General features: G+C 42.8%; 1 pseudogene; it reads right to left on the minus strand.

Moving 5' to 3' along the window:
- Positions 1-1,159: 1,159 nt before the first annotated feature.
- LOC142449267 (protein farnesyltransferase/geranylgeranyltransferase type-1 subunit alpha pseudogene) lies at positions 1,160-10,398 on the minus strand (annotated as a pseudogene).
- Positions 10,399-10,864: the final 466 nt, after the last annotated feature.

The following is a 10,864-nucleotide window of genomic DNA, read 5'->3' on the forward strand; positions in this document are numbered from 1 at the left end:
GCACCAATTTTGCACATATATACTTTCATTGTATTGAAAGATTTTCTGTATGTTCCTATTTTGTTCAGTGTTTTGATCAGAAATGGGTGGTGGGTTTTGTCCAGTGCCTTTTCAGCATCAGTCAATATGATGATGCATTTTTCATGTGCTTTATTTATATAGTTGTTTACATTGATTGTTTTGCTAATATTGAACCATCCTTGCATATCTTTTATGAAACCCACTTGGTCATGATGTTTGCTATCTATAACTATCAGAAGTTTTGCATCTATGTCCATTGGGACGTTGGCGTAGAATTTTCTATTTTGGTAATGTCGTTTCCCGGTTTTACTATCGAGGTTAAGCTCCCTTCATAAATGAATCTCAGCATTTTACATCCTTTTCCATCTTCTGCAGTAATTTGAGTAGAATAGGTGTCAAGTCTACTCTGAATATTTTGTAGAATTACCCATTGAAGCTACCTGGTCTGAGGAATTACCTTCAGAACTTCTTTTGCTGTGTCCCATGTGTTTTGTTGGGAGATTTGTAATGACTTGATCAATTCTTTTGTTTTGGGTTTATTGAGGTTTTATTTTTTTTCTTGTAGTTGCAGCTATATTTTTATTACAAAACCATTCTTTTGGCATTAGTTGGTTACAGCGATAGCAAGATACCAGCGGTGTGGCATAGCAGCTGTACTGTAACAATTGTAGTCCCTGATCACTCTGCCCACATCTGGATCACCTCTTCTTATCCATCACACAAAACTTACCTGCAGCCATTGTTGCTGCGAACACTGACTTACTTACCTTTAGATGTTTCAGGAAGAGGGGATGTTAAGAGATTAGATGGAAGGCTGACAGGACTTCAAAAGTTCCTTTATGGGGCCCCCAACTCTTCCCCAGTTTATTCTCCTTTAAGAAAACCCCAATTACTTAGAGCTAGTCTGAATAGCAACAGCACTCAATGAGCATTGTGTTTAGTTCTTGTTAAAAAGCAGTGCTTGTGCAGGCCACATGTTACTATGCAAAAGGAATAAATAACATTTTACTTTTCTGTTCCAAACATAAGCAAAGGGAATGGTTGCTCCAGTTTCACACTGTACATTGGAGTCCCTTAAAAAACATCAAAGCATCCCATCAAGTTCTTCAGGATGGTGTTATTGCTGTGCATTGGCTGACTACTCAGTCTGTGCCGTGTTTGCTTCTGAACATCTCCAGTATTCCTTTCTTACAGTGTCTTTTTCTTTAGCTAGGATTTCATACAGCTTTAATGCTTTATTAAGAATTCCCTCTTTGTTGTCACATTGGTTTTCTAGCATGTCTTTATAGATATCCACAAGAAAGACAATTAAGTAGGGAGAACTGTGACTTGGTTGTAAATCAAGTAATTGATTCATCAGTTTGGGATATTGGGAAATGCCACGGTCCTACAAAATCCCTTTCAAATAGTTCATTATGGGGTTCTAGTTTGATCATTTCCAGAGTATACTGGATTTCTTTCTCCAATACAACAGGATCATTGAGTGTCAGAAATTACACTTTGGTTCCAGACAGTGTTATTTCTCACATCTTCTTTGAGAAATTGGTCTATTTATTGCAGTCCATCATCTCAAAGCTTAAATTCCTGAATAACTCATTGTCAAGCTGCCAGGTGTGATAATTCTTTGCATCCAGATTAAGAATATCAGCAGTAAAATCAAGTTCCTGCGATTGATCTTTCAGCCATTCCACTAAACTCATGTAATTTTTTCTGGACCTCAAGATCGGGGCCATCCTTCTGTGTCACAGGAGCTATATCAGCCCACTCTGCTCTGTCTCTGTAAAGGACACAGATGGGTGAGTTTACACTCACAAACCTGTTGTCCATCACTTCTCCAGCGTTGGCAGTCATCTCTTCTTCCTGCTGCTCCTCCTGCTGCGGCTGTGGTGGTGGTGATAGGTGCAGCTGTGGCAGTGGCCAAGCCAGGCTCAGTCCCCTGCACAGCCTCCCTTACCTCTTTGGAAGTAGCTACCATCTCACCAGACTCCAGCAGAGGAGATGACAAAGGCCCCTACAGAGAGTTTCTGCCTCTGTTTGTTAGCTATCAGTGAGTTTTAGAAATTTGCCCATTTCTTCTAGGTTTTCGAGTTTGTTGAAGTACAATCCTTCATAGTATTGTGTTATTATCTTTTTTATTTTTCGTTGGCTCTCTTTTAATGTTGCCCACGTTGTTTCTTCTGATATTTGCCTCATCTCCTTTAAATTTGCATCCTGACTAAGAATATCAGTGGTAAGCGCAAGTTCCTGAGACGGATCTTTCAGCCATTCCACGGCACTCATCGATGTCGCCAGACCAGATAGTTCTTGGGCTGCTCCTTGAGGACTGCAGTGATATAGTCCCCTCCTCACGTGCATCCTTTTGAAGTGACTTTGATGGAACTCTCCAAAAGTGCTACATTATGCAATTGGCTGTATTTAATTCAAAAGTATCCTGGGTTAGTTTTCAATAGTCCATTCACTTCTTATATCCTGATGCAGAACCACCCAGAAATAAACATCCCTAATTTTTTCCCTATAAATAATTATGATTCCAACACCTATTTGGAGATTCTTTCTCTGTGTAGGCTATTACAATCTACCCCAATTCTGATACCAATTTGGAAAATCTGTTCACATGTGGGTGATTACAATTCTAACACCTCTTCTAACACATAATAGGAGGATTCTGTTCATGTGCCTGAAATTAAAATTCTATCACCTATCCTAACACCTATTTGCAGAATTCGGTTACGGTGAAAGAAATTTCTATTCTAAAACCTATTGGAGGATTCTGTTCATGTGCGGGACATTACAATACTAACCACCATCCTAACAACTATTTGAAGGATCCAAGCCCTGTGAAGGCAATTGCGATTCTCCTACGTATTCTAAGGCCTATTTAGAGCATACAGTTGTTGTGTTGGCTATTACTATTCTAAGCCTTACTCTAATGTCAATTTGGAGATTCTTTCTATGTGTGGACTATTATAAATCTAACCCTGATTATGAGTCTAATACCTGTTCTAACGCATATTAAGAGGATTCTGTTGATATTCAGGAAATTACAATCCTACCACCTATTTAATGCCCTTTTGAAAGAATGTGTTGACGTGTAGAGATTCGGTTATGAGTCTTACACCTCTCCTAAAGACCTATTTAGAAGATGCGGTTCATGTCTGAGATAATACGATTCTAACACTTACTTAGAAATTCTGTTCCTGTGCAGGAGATTACAATTCTAGCCCCTAACACCTATTTAAAGGATTCCTGTGCTGTGAAGGTGATCATGATTCTCATACCTATTTTAAGAGCTACTTGGGGGATACGAGGCCTGTGTAGCAATTATGATTCTAACCCTGTTCTACCACCAGTCCTCAACCCTATTCTCACACCTATTTGCAGATCCTTTCTCTGTGAGGGCTCTAACAATTCTACCCCAATCCTGATCTCTGTGTGGAAAATCTGCTCATGTATGAGTAATGAGGATTCTAAACCGATTCTAAGACATAAAAGCACGGTAATAGGAGGATTCTGTTCGTGTGCCGGAAATTAAAATTCTACCACCTATTTTAACACCTGTTTGCAAGATTCTGTTATTGTGGAGGTGTTTTCGATTCTAACCCATATTCTAACAACTATTTTCAGTATTCTGTTCATGTGCAGGTGATTACAATTTTACACCTAGTTAACACCAATAGAGGATTTGGTTCATGTTTCGATGAATATATGTAATACATTTCTAACCCCTATTCTAAGACCTATTTGGGGGATTCTGTTCAAGTGAAGGTGATTACCATTTACTCCGAATTTGAAATTCTGTTCACATGTAGTCAATTACGCTCTAACAGCTATTCTAACACATAATAGGAGGATTCTGTTGATGTGCAGATTACAACTTGACCACCTGCTCTAATGCCAATTTGGAGGGTTCTGTTAAGGTGAAGTCCACGGTGAGGATTCTAACACCTACTGGAGGACTCGGTTGGCATGTGGGATGTTACCTTACTAACCATGATTTGAACAACTATTTGAAGGCTCCGGGTCCTGCTAAGGTGGCTGCAATTCTGATATTTATTCGGTCTTAGTTGGAGGATATGGTTATTGGGTAGGCTACTGCTATTCCAAACCCTCTTCTACCGTCTATTTGGAGATTGCTTCTGTGGTAAGCTATTACAATTCTAACTGCTATCCTAACTTCTATTTAGAAATTCTGCTCATGAGCAGATGGTTTTGATTCTAATACCTATTGTAACATCAGAGGAGGATTCTGTTGATGTGCAGGAGATTACCATCCTACCACCTATTTAATGCCCTTTGAAGAACATGTTCACGTGTGGGAGATGACGACTCTAAACCCGATTCTAACATATTTGAGGGATGCTGATTGCGTACAGGCGATTACAAGTGGCACATCTCTCCTAAAGACCTATTTAGAGGATCTGGTTCATGTCTGAGATAATACGATTCTAACACCTATTTGGAAATGCTGTTCCTGGGCAGGAGATTACAATTCTAGGCCCTATTCTAACACCCATTTGAAGGATTCGTGCCCTGGGAAGACAAGAAGGTGATTGCCATTCTCATACCTACTCTAAGACCTATTTAGAAATATGGTTCCTGTGTAGGTGATTATGACTCTAATACTATTCTAAGCCCTAGTCTAATACCTCTTTGGAGATTTATCTTGTGTGTAGGCTATTACAATTCTACCCCAATTATGATACCTACTTGGAAAACCTGTTCATGTGTGGGCAATTACAATTCTAATACCTCTTCTAACACATAACAGGAGGATTCTGTTCATGTGCGGGAGATTACAATTCTACCACCAATTCTAGCACCTATTGTGAAAGCTATTTCTATTCTAACCCCTATTTGGAGGATACTATTCGTGTGCAGGCCATTCCAATTCGCATATCTATTCTAAGACCTAATTAGAGGATTGAGTTCATGTGCCGGTGAATACGATTCTAACCCATATTCTAAGACACATGACATAGGACATATATCCCTCAGGGCACACATGGTACAAGGGCAAGGTACATGGCATATGACACCCAGGACACACATGACATCCAGGCCACAGCTCACATGGATACACAGGATGTAGAACACATGGACACATCAGACAGGGCACATGATACAAATGATACACGTGACATAGGACACATAGTACAAATGATACACCTGACACAGGACACATGGACACAATTGACTTATGACACAGGACACATTATACACATGGCACACAAGGCAATATGGCATACATGACACAAAACATATTACACCCATGGCACACAAGACAATGAGCACACACATATGACAAACAGCGTACTGCACCCATGACACTGTACACATTATACAGAAGACACACATGGCACATGTGATGCAGAGGGGGCAACAGGACACATGATACAAGTGACACACGTTACACAGGACACACAGGACAGGCTTCATACATGCCACACAAAATATAGGATACATGACTTAGATGATACATATAACACACAGGATGCACAGGACACACAAAACATGGCTACACAGGACACATATGATAAAGTCAACACACAGGACATACAGGATATGGAACATATATACAAAGGACACATGTGACACACGACAGAAATTATACATGTGACACATGACACATGGACACAAATGACACAACACGTGGACACAAGACATACACGGCACAACATATTACACATAATGCACATGTGGCAAGGGACATAACATACAGCACATATAGCAGAAACATGATACCTAGGACACAAATGATAACTATGACACCCAGGACACTCAGGACGAAGGACACACAGGAAAAACATGTCACACAGGACACAGCTCATATAGATACACAAAATACAGGATACATTACACAAATGACACACATGACACAAGACACAATACCAATTACACACATGACAGACATGATACAGGGCGCATAGAACACACTTAGTACATGGCACAGGATATAGAGCGCAGATGATACTATGTCCTATGCCATGTGCATCATCTGTTATGTGTGTTCTTTATCCTATGTCGTGTGTCAAAGGTGTCATGTGTGTCCCGTCATGCGTGTTACACGTGTCATTTATGCCCCATGATTTGCGCGTCATGTTTATCATGTGCATTACGTGTCCTGTAACTGGTTTGTCATATGTGAAAGGTGTACTGTGGGCCTGGTGTCATGTGTGCCATTTGAATTATTTGACATATGTGTCATCCTGGCATGTATCCCATCATGTGTATCTTGTGTCCTGTGTTGTGAGTGTCGTGTGTCCCTTTCATGTGTCCTGTGTCATCTGTGTTTTTGCATCGTGTCCAGTGTAATGTGTGCCATAAGAATTATGCCATGTATGTAATTTGTCAAGTGTCAGGTTTGTCATGTGTTCTGGTTGTCCTGTATTTTGTGTTTAACATTTGTGCCCGGGTGTTCATGTGTGTCCTGTATCATCAGTTTCCTATGTCCTGTGTGTCATGTGCCTTGTGTGCCATGTTTGTCATGTTGCCCTCTTTCGTGTTTATCATTGGTGTCATGTGAGTCCTGGGTGTCATATAAAGGTGTCTCATATGCTGTGTTCCTTGTCCTATGTGCTCTGTGTGCCTTGGTATAAGATGTTCTGTGTCCTGTGTCAGGCATGTCATTTGTAGCATGTGTCCAGTGTCATATGTGCCATTTGAATTGTTTCAATGTGTCGTCTGTCATGTATCCTGTTGTGTTTGCTATTAATGTCATGTATCCTCTGTCACATGTGTCATCTGTGTCATTGTGTTGTTTCCAGTGGCATTTGTGTCATCCGACACAGGACACAATTTACACATGACACAGGATACAATTGACACAGGACACAGGACACACAACACACATGGCATACAAGGTGCATATGGCACAGATGATACAGAACATCTTATACCCAGGGTACACAGAGCACACAGGACAAGGAACACAGCATAGTACATGACACACATGACACCAAGGACACAAATGAGAAACATGACACACTAGACAACCAGGACACAGAACACACAGGACAAAGATGACAAACAGGACACAAATAACACACATGGCAGGACAAAGGACATGCACGACACAAGTCACACAGGACATACTTCATAAATGACACCAGGATAAACAATCCTGAGGAAAAAACAATGGGACTGATGGCTCTGGGGGGGACTTGGGAGAGGAGGAGCTGGGGGAAAGGGAGGGTGGAGCCAACAAACCCAGGGACAAGGGATCAACCAAGAGATCTGAAATTGGTAGCAAGGAAGGTGAAGAACGCACAGTGAGGTTTGATCAAGTGCAATGTAACCAAGAGGAATTACTGAGAGCCAAATGAAGGTTGAATATGATAGTGGGACAGGAGGAAAGTAAAAGGAAATAGAGGAAAGAACTAGGAGGCAAAAGACATTTATAGAGGTCTAAATAAAGGAATGTGCATATGTAAATATATTAATACATAACAATAGGAATATTGATCTATGTAATATATTTATATGTTAAGTATTAAAGTAGCATGCTTTTACCTGGGGACCGGTCCCAGCCCCCATCTTCCCCAGGCCGTGCTTCTGTGGGGGTTCTGAAAGCCTTCCTGGAGCACCTTTCTGGCAGAGTTCCTGTGCCACACCACCCCCTGAGCATGTTTCTGGGATACCCGTAAGGCCCCCAAGAACTCTTCCTGTGGATTGTCAGTCCTGCACCATCCCCCAGTGCATGCTACTATGGGGGTGCTGTGAGCCACCCCCCCACATAATTCTAGCAGGGTCTGGGCCCCACCCCACCCCCACTCCCAGAGCATGCTCCTCTCCCGGTGCCGGGAGACCCATGGAAACACGCTTCTGACAGGTATTGGTCTCACAAGCCTTCCCCAGCATGTTCCTGTGGGGGTGCTGTATGCCCCTCCCAACCACACTTCTGGAGGGGTCCCCATCCACACCTTCCCTCCCTCCAGAGCATGCTTTGTGGGGTGACAGGTGTGCCCTCAAAACATGCTTCTGGCATGTCTGGTCCCCCCCACACACACACCCCATCATGCTTCTGTTGGGGTGCTGGGAGTCACCCCCCCCGCCAGTCCCACACCCCCAGAAGAGCTTGCATCTCGAGGTGTGCTTGGAGCACCCCACCCCCAAAGCACACTTTTGACAGAGTCCTCCCTGGCACCTGGAGCACCCCACCCCCAAAGCACACTTTTGACAGAGTCCTCCCTGGCACCTCCCTCCCCACCCCCAGAGCATATTTCTGGGGGCTGTCATGACACACACCCCAAGCATGCTCATTCAGGGTACCGGTCCCTCACCACCCCCAGAGCATGCTCTGTGGGGGTGTCAGGAGCCTCCCCAAACATGCTTCTTGCGGAGTCTGAGTCCCTCACCCCTCCCCGGAGTATGCTTCTGGGGGTGTGCCAGGAGCCCCAGTGAAACACACTTCGGGCAGAGTCCTGGTTCCAGTCCTGCCCCCGCCCTCATCCCTACCCCTGGAGCATGCTTCTGGGTGTGTTCTTGGAGCCCCCAAAGCATGCTTCTGAGAGGGTGCTGAGAGGCCCCCAAAGCATGGTTCTGGTGGGATTTGGATCCCTACCCCAGCCCCACACAGAGCATGCTTCTGGAGGGGTACTGGGAACCCCCTCAAATATGCTTTTTTCGGGGATCCAGTCCTGCACCCCTCAGAGCATGATTCTGTGGGGGGCTGCCATGATCTCCCCAAGCACACTCCTGAGGGGTACCCGTCCTGCCCTGGCCCCCACCCCTGCAGCATGCTTCTGTGTAGGTGCAGGAGGCCCTTGAGCACGCTCCTGGCAGGGTCCCGATCCCACACCCCTTCTCCCCACTGAGCATTTTTTGGTTGGGAACACTGAGGCTCAGACAGGTTATAAAACGTGTGTGAGCACATCCAGCTAGCACGCGTCGGCATAAAAATTCACTGCCATCAAATCAATCCTGACTTCCAGCGACCCCATAGGACAGAGTAGAGCTGCCACCAAGGGAACTGCACATCTTTATGGAACCAGAAAACCAAGTCGCTCTCCCTTGGAGCATCCTGTGGGTTCAAACTGTTGGCCTTGTGATTACCTGCTTAATACGGAACCACTGCCCCACCAGGGCTCTCCTCTGTGACAGCTTAGGGCCTCTGATGTAGGCCACCAGTTTACAAAAGCCTGTGTTCTAACTTAAAATGCTTTATTAAACACTAGTATTTAGTTTTTTCTTCTTTTGTAAGTTATAGCATATGCCTCAATGCATGTTTTTGTTTTGGGGTAGGGTTAAATTTAGGGTTAGGGTTGTTAGGGTGAGGGTTGTTAGGGTGAAGGTCAGGGTTAGGGTTATTAGGGTGAGGGTTAGGGTTAGGGTTGTTAGGGTTAAGTTTAGGGTTAGTGTTAGTTTTAGGGTTAGCATTAGGGTTGTTAGGGTTAAGCTTAGAGTTAGGATTAGGGTTAGGTATATGATTGTTAGGCTTAGGGTTAGGGTTAGGTTAGGATTGTTAGCATTAAGGGTTGGGTTAGGGTTAGCATTAGGGTTAGGGTTAGATTTGGGGTTCTTAGTGTTATGGTTAGGGATTTTAGGGTTATGGATAAGGTAAGAGTTAGGGTTAGTTTTAGGGTTATGGTTAGGATTGTTAGGGTTAGGGATGTTAAGGTTAGGGTTGTTAGGGTTAGAATTATGGTTAGGGTTTTTAGGGTTAGGGTTAGTGTTAGGGTTGATATGGTTAGGATTAGGGCATTTTGGGTTAGGGTTAAGGTTAGGGTTTTTAGGTTTAGCGTTAGAGTTCACATTAGGATTATGTTTAGGGTTGTTATGCCTAGGGTTAGGGTTAAGGTTAGGGTTAGGTCTAGGTTTAGGTTTAGGGTGGTTAGGATTAGGGTTAGGTTATGGTAGTGTTAGGTTTAGACTTAGGGATTAAGGCTTAGGATTTTTAGGGTTTGGGTTAGGGTTGTTAGAGTTAGTGGTTGGGTTAGGGTTAAGGTTAGGATTATTAGGGTTAAGGTTAGGGTTATGGTTGTTAGTGTTAGTGTTAGGGTTGTTAGTATTAGGGTAGGATTAGGGTTAGGGTTTAAGGGTTAGGGTTGTTAGGGTTAGGGTTTAGGGGTTAGGGGTTAGGGGTTAGGGTTTAGGGGTTAGGGATAGACAGGGTTGTTCGGGTTGCTGTTAGGTTTAGGCATAGGGTAAGGTTAGGTTTAGGGTTAGGGCTTTTTTGTTGTTGTTTGGGTTTTTTGTTTGTTTGTTTTTGCCTCAATGCATTTTATATTATTTTACTATATGATGATTAATTGTGCCAAAATGTGTTTTTTTTAATTGAGGTAAAATCCACAAAGTGTAACATTTACCATCTTAATCATACAATGGGTAAGTTCAATGGTGTTTAGTACCTTCATAATATTGTGCAATCACCATCACCATCACTATCTAATACCAGCACTTTTTTGTCTTCCCAAAAGGAAATCCAATTTCCTTTAATCTGTTACTCTCCTTGTCTCCTCCCTCCAGCCCGTGGCAATCATTAACCTGCTTACTGTTTCTATGAATTTTTCTAGTCTAGATATTTCATACAAATGGCATTTTACTGCCTGTGGCCTTCACTTTTGTGTCTCTACTTAGCATAATGTTTTCAAAGATTGTCACATTGTAATACCTATCAGCACTTCATCCATTTTATAGCTGAATAATATTCCAATGTATGGATATACCACATTTCACTTACCATTCATCAGTTGATGGACATTTGGGTTGTTTCCATTTTTAGACAGTTCCCATTAGTCTGTTAGAAATGCTTGTGTACAACATTTTATTTGTATAGAGTGACCATCTAAGATAATTGGTCTCTTCCCATCTGGAGCCAAAGAAAGAAAGAAGATCAGTGACTACG

The sequence above is a fragment of the Tenrec ecaudatus genome, chromosome 5 (assembly GCF_050624435.1).
Source record: "Tenrec ecaudatus isolate mTenEca1 chromosome 5, mTenEca1.hap1, whole genome shotgun sequence".
In the NCBI taxonomy this organism is placed as follows: domain Eukaryota; kingdom Metazoa; phylum Chordata; class Mammalia; order Afrosoricida; family Tenrecidae; genus Tenrec; species Tenrec ecaudatus.